This window comes from Carcharodon carcharias, chromosome 32 (assembly GCF_017639515.1).
Source record: "Carcharodon carcharias isolate sCarCar2 chromosome 32, sCarCar2.pri, whole genome shotgun sequence".
Classification (NCBI taxonomy): Eukaryota; Metazoa; Chordata; class Chondrichthyes; order Lamniformes; family Lamnidae; genus Carcharodon; species Carcharodon carcharias.
Window position 1 is genome coordinate 7,975,730 of NC_054498.1, and position 21,174 is coordinate 7,996,903.

At 39.1% G+C, this 21,174-nt stretch overlaps 1 protein-coding gene across 3 annotated transcripts in view; it reads right to left on the bottom strand.

The window, feature by feature from the left end:
- The window catches only part of peak1 (pseudopodium-enriched atypical kinase 1), a 205,507-nt gene that overhangs the window by 71,680 nt on the left and 112,653 nt on the right, over window positions 1-21,174 (bottom strand). For all 3 annotated transcript variants that reach the window (XM_041178382.1, XM_041178383.1, XM_041178384.1), the window contains exon 4: window positions 15,010-15,134. The gene's annotated coding sequence lies outside the window, so the exon portion shown is untranslated. The remainder of the gene's footprint in view (window positions 1-15,009; window positions 15,135-21,174) is intronic.

A 21,174-nucleotide genomic window follows, 5' to 3' on the forward strand; every position in this document is an offset into this window, starting at 1 on the left:
TAAATATTATAAACAGTACTTAACTACTCTTTCAAGTTCTACTTTCAAAAATAATCATTTTTAAGAGGTTTTTCAATGATTTGTGGCTTGTTATAAAGCATCACTGATAGAATCACAGTGATATGCTCTTCACTGTAGAATAATGTGTGAAATTGGAAAGGCGACCAACACTCAAATTATCAAATTAAAATTCAAGTTCTAGCAATTGTTCTTCCATGTGAAAATAAAATTAATCAGCAAAAAATATTTTTTAGATTTTAGAGTTTTGTACAGAGTACTAACTTTCCTTTTTTAAAAAATTAGTAACTCAAATCTCATTTATAGAATATTACAGCATAAGGATCGATCATTCAACCCATTAAATCTGTATCAGTGTTTCTCTTCACATTCACCGCCTTTGCTAATCCCACACTTCTGCATGTTTCCCATATCATTTCGTATTCCTCTTTCCCAAGTAACTACCTAATTCTCTTTCAATAAAGCTTGAGAGCTCTGGTATAAACATCTATGGCGGCCTATTCCATATATGGCCCATCTTTCATTTGAATAAGTATTTTGTAAGGTCTACTTGTTATGACATGGCAGATGATGTGTGCCAGGCAGATCAAATCTACAAGGGAAACTTGATTATGCGGTCACAACTGTTTTGCAATTTGTATTTTATTTTGAGATGCATGCCCTGATTTCAGAAGTAATAAGACTACCATCACTTCAGAGGTTTTTAGAAAACTATATTAAACATTTATTAACAAAAAAGGTTTCAGGCAGATACATAGGTCTACAAATTACTACTATAATAACACCTAAAACCCCTAATTAATCTGGCTTCCAATTACACCCCAGTTAAGGCAACAGTGAAAAAAACAGACTCAGGCAAAACAACACAATAACCTGGACCATGGAATTCAAAGTGAGTTTTCTTAGTCGGTTCCAGTAAACAGCAACTTGATGCACAGGGCTGGAGGCTTTTCACACGTGTTAGATCTTAGAATACCTTCCCTCTCTTACACATAGCCTTCTCTCCTTCATAACTGTTTTCCCTTTTTAATGTAAAATTCCATTGTTCCAGTATGTCTTTGGACCTTTACCCCCACTCTCATAATACAAATCTTTTCATAGTACTAATTTCATCAGTAATGTTTGGCAAAAATAAACACACTGTGGCTTAGCTTCTTCTGGCTAGGCGTAACACCTTACCATCTCTTTGAAATACATCTCAGTCTAAAACTTCAGCCACGTTTACATATTTAGCATTTCAAACCTAGCTTCTTTTTGATGACCCAAAACCTCCAGACCAGCTGTCTCCATTTCAATTAAATCGCTCACACACACACAAACTATCCAAACCCCACTATTAACCTACTTTTGCAACTAATCACAATAATACTCTGAAAATTTTTATATTTTCATGACACCACCTTAACTCTATCTTCTGATCTTCTACCTGTGCCTTTTAGTTACGCTCACACAGACTGGTGGAAGCCATTGATCGCCATTTACCTCATCATAATCCTTCATAATTTTGAAGATTTCTATTATCAGGTCATCTCTAACCTTCCCAGCTCTACTAAAACAAGCACTAGCTTCTTAACTATTACTCTTCATTCCTAACTCACTTATTCAAGTCTTGAGCCACCGTTCTAAAACTAAAATCAATTGTGAGAAAGAACATAGCTCATTTAGATTGACAATGATAAAAAGTGAATGAAAACAAAATATCCTTTTTAATTGGAATCGTATTACAGTAAAAGAAAATTGGCTTAACATTTAAAAGAGCAAGTCAAAGCCACATCAAGTGTACTGGGAAATTGGTTAATTTAAGATCAAAGAAAAGCAGAAATATCATTAGGGAAATCCATAAACTTTAAAGTACTTGGAACCTGGTTTAACCCTTCATTTCTTTCAATTGTAAAACAGTCAGTCAGTTTTGTGGAAAACTAAAAAGAAAAACTTGCATTTATATAAGCGCATTTCCCAACCACTGGACATCTCAAAGTGCTTTACCAATAAAGTACATATGTGGCATATTGACCAGATAATCTGTTTTTTGTGATTTTGATTGAAGGGCAAATGTTGGTCAAGACATTGGGGATAACTCTCCTGTGCTTCCTCGAAATAGTGCCATGGGATATTTTACCACCAACCCACTTTCCAACCCTAACCCCAAACCGCACCCCCCAACCTTTACCCTCAACCATGCACACTCCCCAATTCCCCCACACATCAAATCGGTTGTAAAATTACAGGGATTTGACTTAACCATTTTTCCAACAGAAATACTCTTAGTTGCTGCTGCTTTTCACCTTCAGGCAGGCTCATGGTTTCCTGGCGGGCTTTTCACAAAAATAAACAAAATCGGAATCGCAAATCTGGCCGAAGGTCGAAAGCAGCGTCAGCAACTAGTGAAATTGACCTGACACTGACAGACAGGCCGATCTTTCAGGTCTGCAGCTCTGGCTGCTCAGTGTGGTCGACAAGAAACTGTTTGTTTCCCCAGGCCCCAGTGGTTGGCACCATCTGCACACGCCACTCCCGGGCCCTAGGGCTGGGACCTGAACCGAGAAAACTTGCGATTCAGAGGTGTGTGTGTGTGTGTGTGTGTTACCAATTGAGCCATGGCTGACACACAATGATTCATATTTGAAATCTTCATGGAACTCGTGGCAGATTTTACTTACTGATGATAAGGCTTTTAAAATTAGTTGATCAACATTTTTCAAGAGAGTCAGCTCATCTTATATGAAAATGTTAATTTATGCATTGATTTTCTAGCCAGGACAGCAGATGTGCAGTTCACAGCATCTACCATGGTTTTAAGTGCCAATGATGTTCAAATGGCCAGCAGGCAAGAAATATGCCTAAAACTGAGTGACTTCCACACCACTTTTTGGTGACTGTCTCACCAATCTGGCAATAATTTGGCTGCCAGCTGCCAGTACAAAAAATAAGAAGCAAAATGCAGTTTTGTTGTAGACTGGAGGAATAGCATGCCGCCATTAGTGCTGATGTTACAGCATAAGAATATCAAATCATTTGGCTGCGGTCGAGGCTTTGAGATAAGTCGTCCACAAGCTATACTTGCATGCAAAATGCATTCACAACAATAAAGTTAATGAGCTTGTTAGCCAAAATCCTTAGTTATATCAAGATTTTAATTCACCAATCATTTGTCAATGGATGGACTGAAACCAGCCTTGTTGTTGGATGGGACCCTGAAACTAAAACATAGGTCCTTCCCTAATCAGTTTTTTTAAACTGCGGAGTTCTGACACCAGATACCAATTACAGCATTTCCATATTGTTTTTTGCATTTAAACTGATAATCAATAAAATCAGTGGTACATGGATAGGTTCCACACAAATTGGAATGTGGAGTGATACTTGAAACACTTGCACTGCCACCTCTCAACTGTTAACTAGATGATCTAAAGTGATGGTCCTGCAGTTAGCAAATCAGGATTCATTTTTACAACAGAGCTACTAGGGGACGATGGCTGAACTGTGGGGGGAATTGTAGCATCATTCGGAATATTGGCCAGTAATATTTCTGTATGTGTTAAGTGCACAAAAATGGGTTATAAAGTTATTCTGATATGATGCAGGAGAGTAAACCATTTAACCTACGAACGGCATACAAAAGTCAGATCCAGTATTCTTGAATCATTCCCATTTTCAGGCTTCCAATTATTACACTCAGTCTAAAATATCAACAGAAAATGTTTAAGATACACAACATTCATTTTGGTGGAGAGCCTTCACATGAAGTTTCCAATTTTTATTTCAGATATCAAGCTTTTAGTTTCTTCAAAGTAGTAAAAAGCAAGTTTGGGACAGCAGTGATCAATGTGCCCCAAATCAAATATCGTAAATCTGTTATGTATACAAACATAAAAAGGAAGTAGTATCAGTACCTCACCAACCTTCAGTTTTAATATATTGACAATCTGTCCAACTTGCAATGTTTTAGTTCTCATTATCAAGATGAATTAGAATCTAAGCTCCCCAAAGGACAGTTTATTAATTCAGGTCAAATACGGTATATACATGTAAACCTGCTATGATTACACATAAGAGAACTTGAAACAAACAATAAATTTGAACTTCCTACATGCTGTTCAATGTAAAAGCATGTGATCCAAGAAGAACATGAAAATGTACAGTGATATGAACATGCAACATTCTAGATGTACATTTTCATTTCTTACAGTAGTGAACAGTCTTCAGTTCATTGGCATGCCAAATTATTTGGAGAAAACAAACAGTAATAGCATTTTGATCCAGATTCACCTGCACTGTAAGTCATTTAGTGGATTGAGGCACAAGTATTATATAAATTATGCCATGAAATAACTTTAATCTACCAGGGCATTTGATAATCTTGACATTTAATTTGATACAAGAGCATAAAAATGTAGATGCTACAACTCTGAAATTGGAGCAGAAAATGCTGCCACATTTCTGATGAAAGATCATCGACCTAACATGTTAACACTGTTTTTCTCACCACAGATGCTGCCAGAGGTCACTGGACGAGCAGGTTTGAATCCCACCATGGCAGATGGTGGAACTTGAATTCAATAAAAATCTGGAATTAAAAGTCCAATGATGACCATTAAACCGTTGTTAATTGTCATAAGAACCCATCTGGTTCACTAAAAAAACTTGCCATCCTTAACTTGTCTGGCCTATATGTGGCTGAGTTTTATCCGCCCTCTGAAATGGCCTAGCAAGCCACTCAGTTGTATCAAACCACTTCAAAAAAAGTAAATAAGGAATTAAACCAGACAGACCACCCAATGTCAACCTAGGCACTGGAAATGGCAATAGCAAACCCAGCCCTGTCGACCCTGCAAAGTCCTCCAGACTAACATCAGGGGACTTGTGCCAAAACAGGGAGAACCATTTCGCAGAATAGTAAAGCAACAGCCTGACATAGACATACTCACGGAATCATACCTTAGAGATAAGGTCCCGGACACCACCATCACAATCTCTGGAGAAGGCGGCAGAATAGTATATAGTTGGGAGGAAGTTGCCTGGGAATCCTCAGATCGACTCCAGACCACATTAAATCCCATGGCATCAGGCCAAACATGGGCAAGGAAACCTCCTGCTCACAGCCACGTACCCCACGTACCCACCCTAATACCCCCTCACCCTCCTCCCCCCACCCACTGACTGATGAATCAGTGCCCCCTATGAGTTGAACACTGCTTGGAGAAAGCACTGAGGGTGGAAAGGGCACAGAATATACTCTACGTCAGGGGGTTTCAATATCCATCACCAAGGGTGGCTCGGTAGCACCACTACAGACAGAGCTGGCCAAGTCCTAAGGACATAGCTGTTAGACTGGGTCTGCGGCAGGTGGTGAGGGAACCAACAAGAGGGAAAAACATACCTGGTCCTCACCAACTTGCCTGCCGCAGAAACGTCCGTCCATGCCAGTATCAGAAGAAGTAACCACCGCACAGTCCTTGTGGAGACAAAGTCCCATCTTCACATTGAGGATACCCTCCATCATGTTGTGTGGCACTATGTGGGATAGGTTTCAAACAGATCTAGCAACTCAAGGCTGGGCAACCATGAGGCACTGTGGGCCATCAGCAGCAGCAGAATTGTTTACAACCACAATCTGTAACTTCATGGCCTGGCATATCCCCCACTCTACCAATACCACCAAGCTAGTTCAACCCTGGCTCAAAGAAGAGTGCAGGGAGGCATATTAGGAGCAGCACCAGGCATACATAAAAATGAGGCGTCAACCTGGTGAAGCTACAACATATGACTACCTGCATGCCAAACAGCGTAAGCAGCAAGCAATAGATACAGCTAAGCAATTCCACAACCAATGGACTAGGTCTAAGCTCTGCAGTCCTGCCACATCCAGTCGTGAATGGTGGTAGACAATTAAACAACTCATTGGAGAAGAAGACTCCACAAACATCCCCATCCTCAATGACGGGGGAGCTCCGTACATCAGTGCAAAAGATAAGATGGAAGCATTTACAACAATCGTCAGCCAGAAGTGCCGAGTGGATGATACATCTCGGCCTCCTCCGGAGGTCCCCAGCATTACAGATGCCAGTCTTCACCCAATTGGATTCACTCCATGTGATATCAAGAAACGGCTGAAGGCATTGGATACTGCAAAGGCTATGGGCCCTGACAATATTCTGGCAAGAGCACTACAGAACCTGCCATGCACTTAGCCAAAGTGTTCCAGTACTGCTACACCACTGGTATCTACCCAGCAATGTGGAAAATTGCCCAGGTATGTCCTGTGTACAAAAAGCAGGACAAATCCAATCCAGTCAATTGCTGCCCCATCAGTCTACTCTCGATCATCAGTAAAGTGATGGAAGGGCACATCAACAGTGCTATCAAGCAGCACTTGCTTAGCAATAATTTGCTCACTGATGCTCAGTTTGAGTTCCGCCAGGAACTCTCAGGTCCTGACATCATTATGGCCTTGATTCAAACATGGACAAAAGAGCTGAACTCCAGTGGTGAAGTGAGAGTGACTGCCCTTGACACCAAGGACACATTTGACTGAGTGTGGCATAACAAAATCAGAGTGAATGAGAATCAGGGGGGAAACTCTCCGCAGGTTGAAGTCATACCTAACACAAAGTGAGACGGTTGTAATTGTTGGAGGTCTATCTTCTCAGTTCCGGAACATCACTATAGGAGTTACTCAGGGTAGTGTCCTAGGCCCAACTATCTTCGGCTGCTTCATCAATGACCTTCCTTCCATCGTAGGGTCAGAAGTGGGGTTCTTCGCTGATGATTGCACAATGTTCAGCACCATTTGCAACTCCTCAGATATTGAAGCAGTCCATATTGTAGCAAGACCTAGACAATATCCAGGCTTAGGCTGACAAGGGGCAAGTAACGTTTGTGCCACACAAGTGCCAGGCAATGCCCATCTCCAACAAATGCAAATCTATCATCCCTTGACATTCAATGGAATTACCAAAGCCGAATTCCCATCTATCAACATTCTGGAGGTCACCATTGACCAGAAATTGAACTGGACCAGACATATAAATACGATGACGACAAGAGCAGGTCAGAGGCTAGGAATCCTGTGGTGTGTAAGTCACCTCCTGACTCTCCAAAGCCTGTCCACCATCTACAAGGCACAAGTCAGGAGTGTGATGGAACACAAATCCACTGGTCTGGAAGAGTGCAGCTCCAACAACACTCGAGAAGCTTGACACCATCCAGGACAAAGCAACCTACTTGACTGGCACCCCATCCACAAACATTCACTTCCTCCACCACCAATGCACAGTGGCAGCAGTGTGTCGACAAGGTGCACTGCAGAAACTCACCAAGGCTCCTTAGGCAGCACCCACGACCACTTCCATTATCTGACCAGCTAGCATTACCTTCTTTGGGTAAAAAGGCAGGGAGAAAAGGGCAAAGGTAAAGCAGCACTGTATTGGGGCCAAATTGACTTCGGCACTGTTGAATGACAAGCAAGCCAAGCTCACCAATGGTGCCTGTAGATATACAGTGATCACTGAGTACTGGAATACTTCTCACTTAAGCTCCAGAAAAACCTGCAAGTCAATGTCTCAACGAATGGGTCTGACCAGCCAAACAAGCAGCGGGAAGCTTGCATTCACTATACTGACAGGCACCCACTAACGTCCAGCACATGCCTGTGCACACTTGGAGCTGTTGCCAACCTGTGCCGAAGCACTTAGGACTTGGCTAAATCAAGTTCCAATAGGGACAGAGTGCACTGCATATGCGAACATGTCTGGAATGCTTTGGTGGAAAGGTTTTCAAGTTAATTTTCTGATTATTCTGATTTAATGTACGTAAAGCTCTTGATAATTATTTCCTGACAATTATTTCTTATGAGAAGAAACAGTTCTCAATCTTTGCAATGAAGTGATCCTGAGGGGCAGTAGTCTAAACATTATCAGATAAATTGTTCATATACAAATCATGGCTTCTACCCAATATGGAAACTTAATACTCTTCTCACTCGGCCATTGAAATTTTAGAACTTAAAACATGATCTATTGTTTTCTTACCAACATCACAGATCCTGACAATATATAGTTTATACGACATTTTTTCAAAAAAATTCAGTTAAATACAGGCAACTTTTAAAATGTGAAGCCTAGCCATAGTCTGTAATTTTTAAGTTTTGCACCCTTCCAAGTATTAAGCCACTTACCGCACACCATTTCCTGATTTCCAATGTTGCCACAGACCACAGCTTACTTGTGACCATTGTTCAAGAGCTTTTAATATTACATGTAATAATATTATGTAACATCATTAAATTTGATATTTTCATATAATTTAGTACAGCTTTCAATGCATTTTGCTACTATATTGCTTGCAAGGTTTCTGGATTGACTGGATATGTGGGTCTGAGATAAATAGAGTCGTCATGTGGAAAAAATTCACTGTAAAAAGAATCTTGATGAAGCCTACAACTGATGCCATAGCAACCAAGCTAAAATATTGGGATCATATGCCAGAGACTGAAGCAACCATAAGCAAAAGCTTGAAGGCACGTCTTTTTCAGCTGTAAATTACTTCAGCTACTGGCCAGCTGTAACCTGCCATATTCATAACTAATTTCAGAAAACAATGATGTAGATATTTCACTTCTTATATGTTAACTGATGTTAACAAAAAATTACCCATTCCGTTACACATCCCGGTTTACAGTACAGACTATATCACAGACTATCACAGCTGGTTGTTTTAATGCAGACTTAGCCATTACTTTAACTTTACAGATCCAAGTATTTATACATTCCTGTGGGCTTCAAATTTATTGGACAATTGAAACAAACTCATCACACCAGCACTTTCATCTCTCCTTACCCCGTGTTTTGAAACCAAATCTGATCTTGATCTCACCCGATATTCACAAGCACACTTTCCAACAGGGCTCAATAGTCACTCGATAGCAAATAGAAGCAAGAACCCTGGCTAATTTTTTACTCCCTAATGTAGGAATATTGAAGCCCACCTGCTGCTTCAAATTAAGACCAGCTAACTCAACTCGCACTGCAAATCAATCCAGGCACCTTCTGGTCTGTATGACTTAGTGTCACATCACAGGATGCATTTGCCTAAAAACCTTCATAAGCACTCAGTCCTGATTCAAAACAAGTTGTTTAACTTCAAAAATCAATACCACATGCCTAACTATCTATTAGATAGTTAGAACACAAAGACCAGAACACAAAGACATAACAGCATCGTGTTTTGAATAGTTAAGCTTTGTTATTTTGTACTTCAATCATTACAATCAGCAGTTAGTATACACATTTAAAGAACTCACTCAACAAATTTGATTGTGAAATTAAACACTAAAATCATCCACAACCATTGCGTTTTCCCACCTTTCTATGTAGCCTTGTGGCCTCCTAGATTTCTAAATTGTCTGCTTTAGTTAAATCGAAGAACTGCTTCATGCCCGTAAATGTATTCGATAAGAATGGGTTTGAGTAACATTTACTAAACTAATTTCATTTGACACTTTAACAGTGACGAAGAAATAAATTTAAATTTGTCCAGACTAAAATCCAACCTACTTCCATGGTCAAGAGCACAAATGTTTTCTAATCAGCCCTGCTGCAAAGTCCATTTTTCTTCACCTTTGTCATCAGTTATATTTTTATGTGCTATCACATACTGTATCGGATTTATGCCACAAGATAAATTAAACAAAAGAAATAAATCTAGTGTTGCAGGAATTATTCTTTGCATTCATAGCCATATCTTGCTTTCCTATAAACATTACTGCACAAAGTTTAAAAACATTCTACACACACAATTTCAGTTTCAATTTTAACTATTCTTTTCTAAATCAAAATGATCTAAAATACAAATTTGAGTTTTATTTCCATTCATCTAACATTTCACCCCATTATTTTCATGTGGCTAATACCCTAGGACTGCTCCATATCGCTGCCTGAATGTTCAATTTTTAAAGAAACACATTGCTGGACTATCCTGACCAGAATGTCCTGGGTCCATTTTGCAGTCTATGCTGAATTAGTTGTTCTGTTTCTGGCTAGCAGTAAGGATATACAACAGGGTCCAAGGTCAATAATCCCACAAGGGAACAGAAGGTACCACTGACCATTGCTGAAAGTGTCTATTTGGATATCCAAGTGGAGAAAAATTGGGCTCTGATGTGATCCTTCTCACAATATAAGAGCCTGGCAAAAATCACTGACTAGGCACAAAGTGAAAGAATGTACCAGAGGGAGTCCAACAAATGTGGAAAGAGCCTTGAGAGGAAGGGATTAAAATAGACAGGGGAAAAATGGAGTGCCAACCAATATGCATTCATACTGATGATGCAGCATCTTGAGAGCAAGTCCTTTGATATAGGTACATTAACTGGAAAGTGTGGCAGTCTAAAGTCTCCAGTGTTAAATATGCTGATGCTTTGTATCTGCTGACAATATGAACCAGAGGTAGTAGTAAAATATAGAATTTTGCAACATAAAGGAGTCACCAACCTGTTGTTCCTGCTCTCCAAAAGATAGACTCTAAATTCTTATAAGTTTAAAATATTTATCCACTTCACTTTTAAAAGCTAAGCAAGATTCTGCTTCTAGCACTATGAGGATATGGTATCTTAATAGCCATCTGTATAAAAAAAAGTTTTCCTGAACATACCTTCTGTACTTTCAGTGGTAAACAAATTTATATCCTCTGGTTGTTGAATCAGCAACCAGTGGAAATAATTCTTCCCTACGAACATCTTACACCTTATATTTTGACGCCATCTTTTGGTCTACCTCAACTTCTCAGTTCTTCTAAAGTTTGAGTTTAATCAGCGTTAAACCCTCTTCAAAGCTTCATTTAAGTCAATTTATTCTCCTTAGTGGCCTTGTAGAGTAGGACACCATAAAGGGGCAGTAGCTCAGTGTAGCTCAGCCAGTAATGTGTGTTGGTTTCACATTATTTCTTTGCCTTTGTACTTTTAATCTCCTAATTAAAAAACCTAGGATTGTATTTTATTTCAAAAACTGATTTTCAACATGTTTCAACTTATTTTTAAAACAATGCCAGACTGTTTTGATTGAACCTGTGTTGACTGTTCCCCTTAAAAATTGGGGATAAAATGATAGTTATAGTATGAAAATATCTGCAGTGTGAAATAAATCCACTTGCTGCAACTAAAACCTATCCAGCCTTTTGTTATTCTGCAGCAGTAAAACAATGAAGGTCACATTCCAAGCTTGGGTTATTTAAATGTCAGATACATCAGTGTTTGTACAGACCAAGACATTTCTTGCAGCTTTAATTCAAACCAGGTTGAAGAACTGCACTTTTCATGACAATTAAGATAATTTGCCAAGCACAAACATACCAACATAGAGAGCATATTATTAGTGCTGCCAAAGAGACCATCACAATCTTTAATTTGTAAAATCCAATTATTCATGCAAGAACTTGTGAAATTTTCACACATTATATGAGTGAAAGTACTGATTTTTAAATGCAAGCGATATTAGAGTATAATACACTGTGCCTAGACACATTAGCTGTGCAGTTTGATATGTCACATGGCAATATTATGCCATGTACAGCACAATGCAAATCAACAAACTTCTTAACCTTTTCATGAATAGACAGTTTTACATATTTTAAAAGGAAAACATTTTCAGTCAAGAGATGTCTCAAGAAGGATTTCAAACTATGTGCCTCCCCATTTTCCATCATCTGTGGATTGTGGGGCAGGAAAGGGGTAGAGGGGGGTGCACAGCAGTGCAGAGTGCTTATAACCATTACAGCTCCGCGTTCAAATCCTATTCTTAATCACTTTTCCTCTCAAACATCTTCCCACACCTTCTAAAGCCTCACTAAAATTTGCTTACTTTGATCATGCCTCGATTCACCTCCTCTGACTTCCCAGTTTCTGCTAAATATATTACTTAATCTATTTTAACTGGCACTCTAATCAATTACTGTACTCAATACTTGTATTTTACACAGTGAAATTTCAGAGAAGTAAAATGCTAAGCAATAAGGGGGGTATATGTTATGTCTGTCATTAGTTAGGCAAAAGTCTAATAATTATTCATATCTAGCCAATGAAGACATCCAAATAAAGTCAAAAGCAGAATTTTATCAAATTCTTCCAGTTTTTTTTTAAACCAGTTTCAGGTCCACCAAATTTTTCAAATTCCAGCCTTTCAGAATCCCTTATACAGATTATTGAGGGCACTAACTACCAAACGTGTGCTTCAGCTATGGTGGTCTCTCTCATTCTGCCACCTGCAGTGAAAGTATGCAGTCTTCAGACATCTCTGCTTCCCGATACTTCTTGACAGCAACAATGAATGTCCTGTTAATCGGTATTATCTAGCAGCTGAAAATTGCTCAACTGAAGCCCCCAAGCACCACAGCTGGTGCCCTGTTTGTTCACCATGGGGCACTTAATGTCCATTCTGCAGGTTTGCATAGGCTTTCGTGCCAAGCACATACTGGGCCAAAAACAGTTCTTTCTTTTTGCTGACACCAAGCCTCCTTAACCCATCCCAAAATCAGCTCTCCAAATAAGTGGTCTTTAAGTGTGACAATGATGCTGAAACACAGTTTTCACATGCTGGAACTTTAAGTCTTGAGTAAACATAGACTTCAACTTATTGTCATTGACAAGTTATGCCAATCCTAGCCAGTTGTTGTCAGCACAGACAGCACACTTAAAATAGAAAACAGCACTGTAAATTAATTTGGCAACAGGCCTATTGTTTCAAAGTGAATTTAGTTTTTGTAAAAACTGTCCTGCAATATAAACGATGTAGTTTCCACAACAGGGCAGGATTAACAAGAAGGGTTGCAAGAACAGCTTCAGGATGCTTTGTTGTAGAAGCAGGTTGTTGCGCAGCAAACCATAAGAAACAGGAGCAAGAACAGGCCACATACGCTTTCAGGGCTGCTCCACCACTCAACAAGATCATGGCTGTTCTTCTACGTCAATTTGTTTCCTGCTCTATTCCCTTCAATATCTTCTGTTCTTTCATGCTCTTTCTTCATACTTGAGAGTTGCATTCCACTTCCTTTCCCTCCGAGTCTGCTTCTTTATTGAATGCACTAAGTAACCTATTAACAAGCAGTTGTGTTGAGTCTAATGTGCAATTCAAAAAAGTCAGATATATTGTGAGTTCTGTGGAAGATATTTTGTACCCAAATGATAGTAAAATATTTAAATCTGTCAGGAATATATTCATCTGAGACGGATGGGAGATATTAAGCTTTAGAAAAATGTAATTTTTATCATTGAAGCATTTAGCCCAGCAGTTTTATTGTTCAAGTGTATGTGCAGAGTAGACTCATTTGGGATGCTCACAGTAAACAAAGCAATGGCAATATATTCTGAAGTCACTTGACATTGACGCATCATGAAAATATCCTGTAAATCACTGGTAACATACATGTCTGTGTCTGTGTATGTATAAATAATTCAAACAATAACCTTCCAGTGCTTCAATATCAAAGCAGCAGTCACTAAGTCCACAACATCCCCAATCCATAGGTAGCTTTATCCAAAAACACTTTAGTTAATCACAAGTGAGAACCAAAACTATGACCAATTCAAGGAACGCTGAGCAATGTAAATAAATCATGTGGAGGAGAGGGGTGATCACAATTTTGTATACAGAAATTAAAACAGCTACTTGTTAACATGCCAGTGCTGTACTGTGTGTAGCAATACACTTTTGTCTGGTTAAAAGCTGACCCTGTCAGGGTCACTGTATTCAGTGGGTAATTTAAAAATTCAAATTCTTAATAATAATATTTGATTAACTCGAACACAGAATTAACTTTAAATGAAAAAAGTTTCAATAAATTTGTTGGAATTGTGCACCAATTATTTCATCTGTAAAGGCCAACATTGCCAAGAACACAAAGCACAGTATCTGTCACTGCACAAATACACATAGGAATCATTTACAATCAATAAAAGACATCAGGAAGGGCTCACAAAGCCTATGATATAACTCAGGGCTTTTTGGTAGATAAAAATTGCTCCAATACTTTATGGCACTGAACATTAATCCTTAGATTACAACCCTATTAGCCTCATGTCCATTTTTCTCTGTATGTGGATATATTCCAACATGTAAAATTATGATTAGGCACACCCTTGGTGCACTCTTTCCCTATTGTAGTAATCTATAATTGCATTACTCACTTATTAAAGCCATAATGAGGCCTTATATTAGAAATAACTGGATTGGTGGTGCCCAACAAAACCATCTTTGTCATCCTGGAATACTTTAAACATTCAAGCACTGCAGAATAAAGGCTATTATTTTTTTCCAGAGGACACAAAATTAATTTTGTAAATGTTAATGCCCATTTTAAAGAATATTTAGCCCATTTTAATTCCCCTGCACAATCTGATCCTCTGAATCCTAGCATTATTCCAATTAAATAGGTCTGCATAGTCTGACCTGTCCCAGACCCTCCACTAATCAATGCCCCTCAGTTTGGTCATTAGGAGATGCTATACCAGTGCATATATTTTGCTTTCTCCATCCTTTTGATGCAGAATCATAATTCTCTCTGCTAAGATCAGTTAACGTTTTCATGGTACAATGTAGTGGTACAGCACTTTTTGATATGTTTAACATATTTAATGTGCATTTCAATACTGAAGGAGAGAGTGTACTCAGGATGCTGACAGGTTTGCTGTGCATTTTCTATTACTGCTGTGCTCCTTTAAAGTTTGTAGTCTCAACCTGGCTCATCAGTTATTACCAGGGAAATTCTCTTGCATTTCTACAGTATTTATAATTAAACTGCCTTGCTCTATTCTCTTCCAGCTGTGAATCAGTGTTAAAACAATAACTCCAGGTTTTAAACAGTTAAATCTCAAAAATTAAAAATAAATTTCTATGCCTGGTACTCATTCCTAAGCATTTTTGAATCATACAATTTATTTTTAATACCTCTATGCTACTGGCTGTGAAAATCTCGGTACAATGAAATGAAGGTTCCACTTACAAGTCTGTTCAGATTTCATCCATTACAATTTCCAAAAGGATTCAAGGAAGGCTTCTCTCTGCTTCACAAAACGTTGTTCCTCCCCAGAGGATCCTTCTCTCTTTTCAATGCCCTCTTTACTGGTGCTAGGAAACAAGAGTGATTGTTACTAACTTGAGATGCCAATAGTCAAGTCATCTTTTCCTAAACGCAGAATGCCGATGTTAAAATCTCCAACTGCGCAGGAAGATTTCTAACATAACTCTCACTGCAAATTAGCTGGAACAAGTTCCTTGCAGCCCTGTGTGTGGCCTCTTGTTTGCTAAAGAATAATCTGCCTGAATTACTTTCCTCTCATTTCTGATTGCAAAACCCTGGCAAATTTGTCTTGTTGCTTTATAATGCAGGCCGACAGGTATTCAAATTCTGCAGTTGCACCACACTTAAAAAAGTGAAGACAAAATCCTTCAAGTTATGGGGCAATATCAAATTGAAGGTACACTAGCATGGATCATTACTTCTCAATAAAACCAACTGTTTAACACTGCCACAAAGAGGGGGAAAAGCATTTTCAGCTCAGTTAAACTGACAACACTGTTCCTGATGAACAATGATGTAGTTAGACTAGACTTTCCAGCGTACACTGCCTGTTGACACCATATGGTGCAATCACTGCAATTACTTCAAGTAATGATCCTGAAAACAGCTAGGTTTCCATGCAAGAAAACCCTCCAAAAAAACATGTTACTTAATCAGACTTTAAGATGTTCCATTTCCAAATACATTTCCATAACCTGGAGTTTAATTACTGACCGTTAGCTTAACTAACTGGGTCACATTTGTCAATTTCCCTGCATTAACCAATCATGCCTTCACAGAAAATTAAGGTTCTATTGCAGGATTTTTATTTCCTTAACTTAATTATATAAGGAACTGTAGAGCTGAAACCAGAACCATGTAAAATTTCAGTTGTCTATAGCCATAATAAGTAATTTTGTGAAAAGTATTAAAAGGGAAGTATTCTTAATTTTCCAACTGTCACAGTCAAACTGCCATTTGTGCAAAAGAATAGTATTTTACACTAGAGCAAGCTTTACAGACGTGGCTTCTCAATTTAAAAAGGTGTCATATATATATATATATATATCTATATCTATATATATCTATATATATATATATATATATATATATATATCTAATAACTCTTCTTGCTTAAAGTATTGGCCTGCATGAAATTTTTATATTAGGCTGTTATAAGCATTGTGACCTAACAGATTAATAAATTCAGTTATTGACTCATTATATAACAGTGTTGTAACACATCAACTAGAAGGGTAACCTATTTAGATAAATTTGACAAATTAGAAGGAATGAACTCATTGGTTTTTGTGGTTACTTAGATTCTTACAGATAATTTAGCTTTTTTTATTGTAATTGATAGCACCATCTATCATCTGGTGCTGCTTGTGTTAAAGCATATGATATGCCATTTGAAGTGTTAAACAGCGTCCCTTTAAAATCACAGTCTAAATACTTAGGGTCGCGGTCAGAAATATCAAGAATCGAATGATTCATTTTCTACATCTTACATTTAAACATGCATATATAAACAAGATACATATATCTTGTTTAAAAAAGATCTGTTTTGAATTATAATAAAAGATATACACATACATGCATGCACGCCATAATTTACCCCATGACTTGGTGAATAGAACTGGGATGTTGTGTCATGGGATAAACAATGCAACATCTGTATCATCTGACTTGTGCTGACTGAGCAAGTCAAATTGCATTTTTATTATAGGTCTTCGAGATTTTAAATGTGTAGTCTAGGAATTGAATTGTCATTTTTCCTGTAAAAATAGTGAATCAGCAACCTTAATTATTATATAAGGTCTTGTTGTATAAGATCTAGTGGGTATTGTTCCTGCCTCTGAACCAGAAGCTCCAGTTTATAAGTCCCACTCCAGGACTTGATGGTCCAGTAAGGTGAATACATAATGCAGCCAAACAGATTGAGTATCAACCTGTAACTCCTTCCAACACACACACCCCAATGACAGACAGTAAGAGCGGAGAGATTCCTGGTCAGCCATCTGATGGAAGGAAATTGGAGCCTCCAACATCACTATCCACAGCTCCAGACTACAACGTGCATGGAAAAATATATGTTGCCACAGCAACTCGGAGTCCTTGGGTGCAGGTTGGCTGGACAGCTGGTGTGTGTCAGGTTGATGTCAACTGCATGTGGTTTGATCCATGTTCTGGCAGGGGTGGATTCGGGACCTGCCCCCTGCCATGGTGGAGGTCATGTCGCTGCAGGTTGGACTTGCCTTCAGGCAGAAACTGAAGAAAAATATGCTCCTCAGTAGGAGGCTGGAAAGTCATGTGAAGGCAGGGAGGAAACAGGATGCACTTGAAACAATGCTTCAAGCTAAATAGGTATTGGATATAGATCTAGGTAGGGGCATGAAGGTACACAGCAAATTAGAGTTTGAAAAGATAGTCCTTAATAGTTTGCATTAATGCAAATTATTTGACTATGATGCAAATGAAAATTCAAAGTAATACTTGAATAGAGAGTCGAGTTTGCTGACCTAAACCAAATTTACAGCTGGAATATACTAAGTCACCAGTGCAAGACATACCAACTGCAGTGAAGTAACTTATCCAAATTTCCACAATCTTTTCATGGACGTGAGTATCACTGGCTAGGCCAGCATTTGTTGCTCATCCCTAATTGACCTTGAAAAGGTGGTGGTGAGCTGCCTTCTTGAACCACTGCAGTCCACGTGGTTTAGGTACACCCACAGTGTTGTTAAGGAGGGAGTTCCCAGGATTTTGACAGTGAAGGAATAGCAATATGTTTCCAGGTCAGGATGATGAGTGGCTTGGAGAGGAACTTGTAGGTGGCGGTGTTCCCACGTGCCTGCTGCCCTTGTCCTTCTAGACGTTAGCAGTTGTGAGTTCAGAGGTGCTGTCTAAGGAGGCTTGGTGAGTGCATCTTGTAGATGGTAGACATTGCTGCCACAGTGCGCCAGTGGTGGAGGGAGAGAAGGTTTGTGAATGAGGTGCCAATTAAGTGGGCTGCTGTGTCTTGGATGGTGTTCAGCTTCTGAAGTGTTGTTGGAGCTGCCCTCATCCAGGCAAGTCGAGAGTGCTCCTGACTTGAGCCTTGTAGCTGGTGGACAGGCTTTGGGAGTCAGGTGGCAAGTTACTTGCCGGAGGATTCTGAGCCTCTGACCTACTTTTGTAGCCACATTATTTATGTGGCTAGTCCAGTTCAGTTTCTAGTCAATAGTAACCCCAGGATGTTGATAGTGGGGTATTCAGCAATGGTAATGTCATTGAATGTCATGGGGCAATAGTTAGATTCCCTCACTTGTTGGAGAAGTTCGTTGCCTGGCACTTATGTAGCACGAATGTTACATGATCCTCATCAGAGCAAGCCCAGATATTGTCCAGGTCTTGCTGCTTTAGACATGGGCTGCTTCAGTATCTGAGTCATTGCGAATGGTGCCGCACATTGTGCAATCATCAGCGAACTTCCCCACTTCTAACCTTACAATGGAAGGAAGGTTATTGATGAAGTAGCTGATAATGATTTGGCTAGAACACTATACTGAGGAACTCCTACAGTGATGTTCTGGAACTGAGATCATTGACCTCCAACAATTACAACCATCTTTCCTTTGTGCTAGGTATGACTCCAGCCAGCGGAGAGTTTTCCCACCTCCCGATTCCCATTGACTCCAGTTTGGCTTGATGCCACACTCGATAAAATGCTGTCTTGATATCAAGGGCAATCACTCTCACCTCACCTAAGGGAATTCCTGAGGTAAAGGAGACCTTCTGAAATCTAAGTGGAGAACTGGCACATTCTGAGAAGGATGTGGAAAATCTGAAGTGACAGTTATTCCACCTCCCTCATTCACCATCCAATACAGTTACCAGCACCAGTGGAGCCCTTGGAACTGGTCAGAATGGTAAGAGATATCTGAAAGTCACGAAATAGTTTTTAAAAAAAGAGGAAATGGAGATAGAGAATCTAATAACTCCAATTGGTCAAATAAATATTCAGCAGAGATTGCACTAATGATGTAGGGGTCAGTACTGTGCTTGAAGGCTGATCGTGAATGGGTAAGCTACGGTGTTGGCACTACTTTATCCTGCAAGTAGGACTTATTTTTCAAAATGAGCATTAATTTTCTTTCCTATAATATTTATATGGGTGATTTTCTATGTGTGTAATTATGAATTTTGTATACCATAATAAAGGTATATATACACAAACCAAAGAATATTTCATTATGAAGCTGTATCAGGAAAGGTGGCATTTATATTGTCTAACTTCCTCAAGCAGCTCAAAGCTTTCCCTCTTGGGTACTAGGTAAATTTGCAAGGTAAAAAGCATAGCTTTTCTGCTGTGCAAACCTCTTTGCAATTCATTGCAAAGGACTTCATTTACACTGCTGCTTCAATACAAAGTGATTCCCTGGGTACGCATCAATAAAGAAATGGCGGTACAACTTTGGATTGCGAGTCCACTTCAAAGAGTTGTTTCACACTGGGTTCAGCTCCCAAAGAGTAGTTTACTAACCCCAATTTGTATTTTGCATATGGGCATCTCAGATTGGAACATGCTACATGGAGACAAGTTGAATTTTATTGCATTTCCTTTAATATTCAATTTGAAATGTTTTGCAATGTACTTTTACAGATTTTATGAACTAAATGAATTTTTTTGGGGGGGGAGAAAGGGTTCTCCCAGGATGATATCAACTGCCGCTGGAATACCAAGTCAGTGAAAGACGCTCTTTGATCTGCCCAAAACTTGCTGGTCTTCCAGTGCAAAAAGCTGTCAACAACTGATGAATGCAGAGCATCACGTTCAGCATCGACTTGGCTGCAGGAGCTGTCAGAGAAGATTATAGGGTTAGCATCAGTCGACTTTGGGCTCCACTGCAGATTTTGAATCAAGGTTTACTCCCTTAGCTTCATCTCTCCCAAGGTATCCACAAGGCAGTGAGGCTATTTGCCCATAGCTGGGAATTTGGTTCTTGAGCATCAAGGTGTGTGCATACGACAGTGGGCCTGCACGCTGCATGTCTGGGGACCAAACCTCAGAATTCCTCTGAAACTTTAGCCTGGGGTGGCAAGAAACCCAGTTTCTGTGCACCACCAACAGGATGCATAGCACAGGACTTGCCTAAACAGAGGCTGTGTACTAACAGAGTGAGACTTAGATACTTGGTTCTCTCTTTCGCATTGATGTTAGCTTGCCATGTAGGCTGAATGCAAGAAGTGCACTAGCACACAAAAAGCAAGAAGCATGCTAACTTTGGCTTTGCACTTTGTGTAATGTCAAATTTGAACTACATAGTTTTGGGGAAAGAAGCCAGTTTTAAATTGAGACAACGGGCCTTGTATATAGTGTACGAGACAGTAATTCAATGTCCTTTATTTTCTTTTAAAGGGTTCTATTTCTCATTCTGAAATATTATTGTGAGCCTCACAATTCAATAATATCGCAACTAAATTTACAATTAATCAGCTTTGATGTTGTTCTGTAACTACTGACTCCCATAGCCCAGGGCTCCCAAAGCCAGTGGCAGAAAAACAATATTAAGCAAAGGTAAAGGTAAAACTGATGAAATTTGTTAGACTGTGCACCTAAGGGAACTCACTTTTTCCAAGGACTTCATACCTGATGCTGGTCTGATGGTACTTAGTAAAAACAGTACAGTATTTTGATAATGGTGCAATTTAGGTACACCTGTTTTATATTATTATACAATAAAAAATAAAATATATATTCATATTCCCCCATCCCCTTTATTTGGCCCATTGTGACATAACTTGTTGGTGACATCTTATGCAATTACAACATGCCTATGTAGTGGATAATTTGTCATGACCAGTCTACACAAGTATCACTTAGTTGTTGCTAACACAATTTAAAAGCAACTTTAGAAGAGTGGTGTTCTAAGCATAACAATAAAAGCCCTTAAAACATAAAGCAAAAGGGTCCCTGTGCACTACAGCACTTAAATATGTGATGATAGAGCTTTCAGGCTCATTAAGCACATCTGGGCTGACAAGCTATGGTTACTACCACAAATAGTCCAATATACTGTCATTGACAGAATTCTTCTGCAATAAGTGCTATCAAAAAAGAATTAG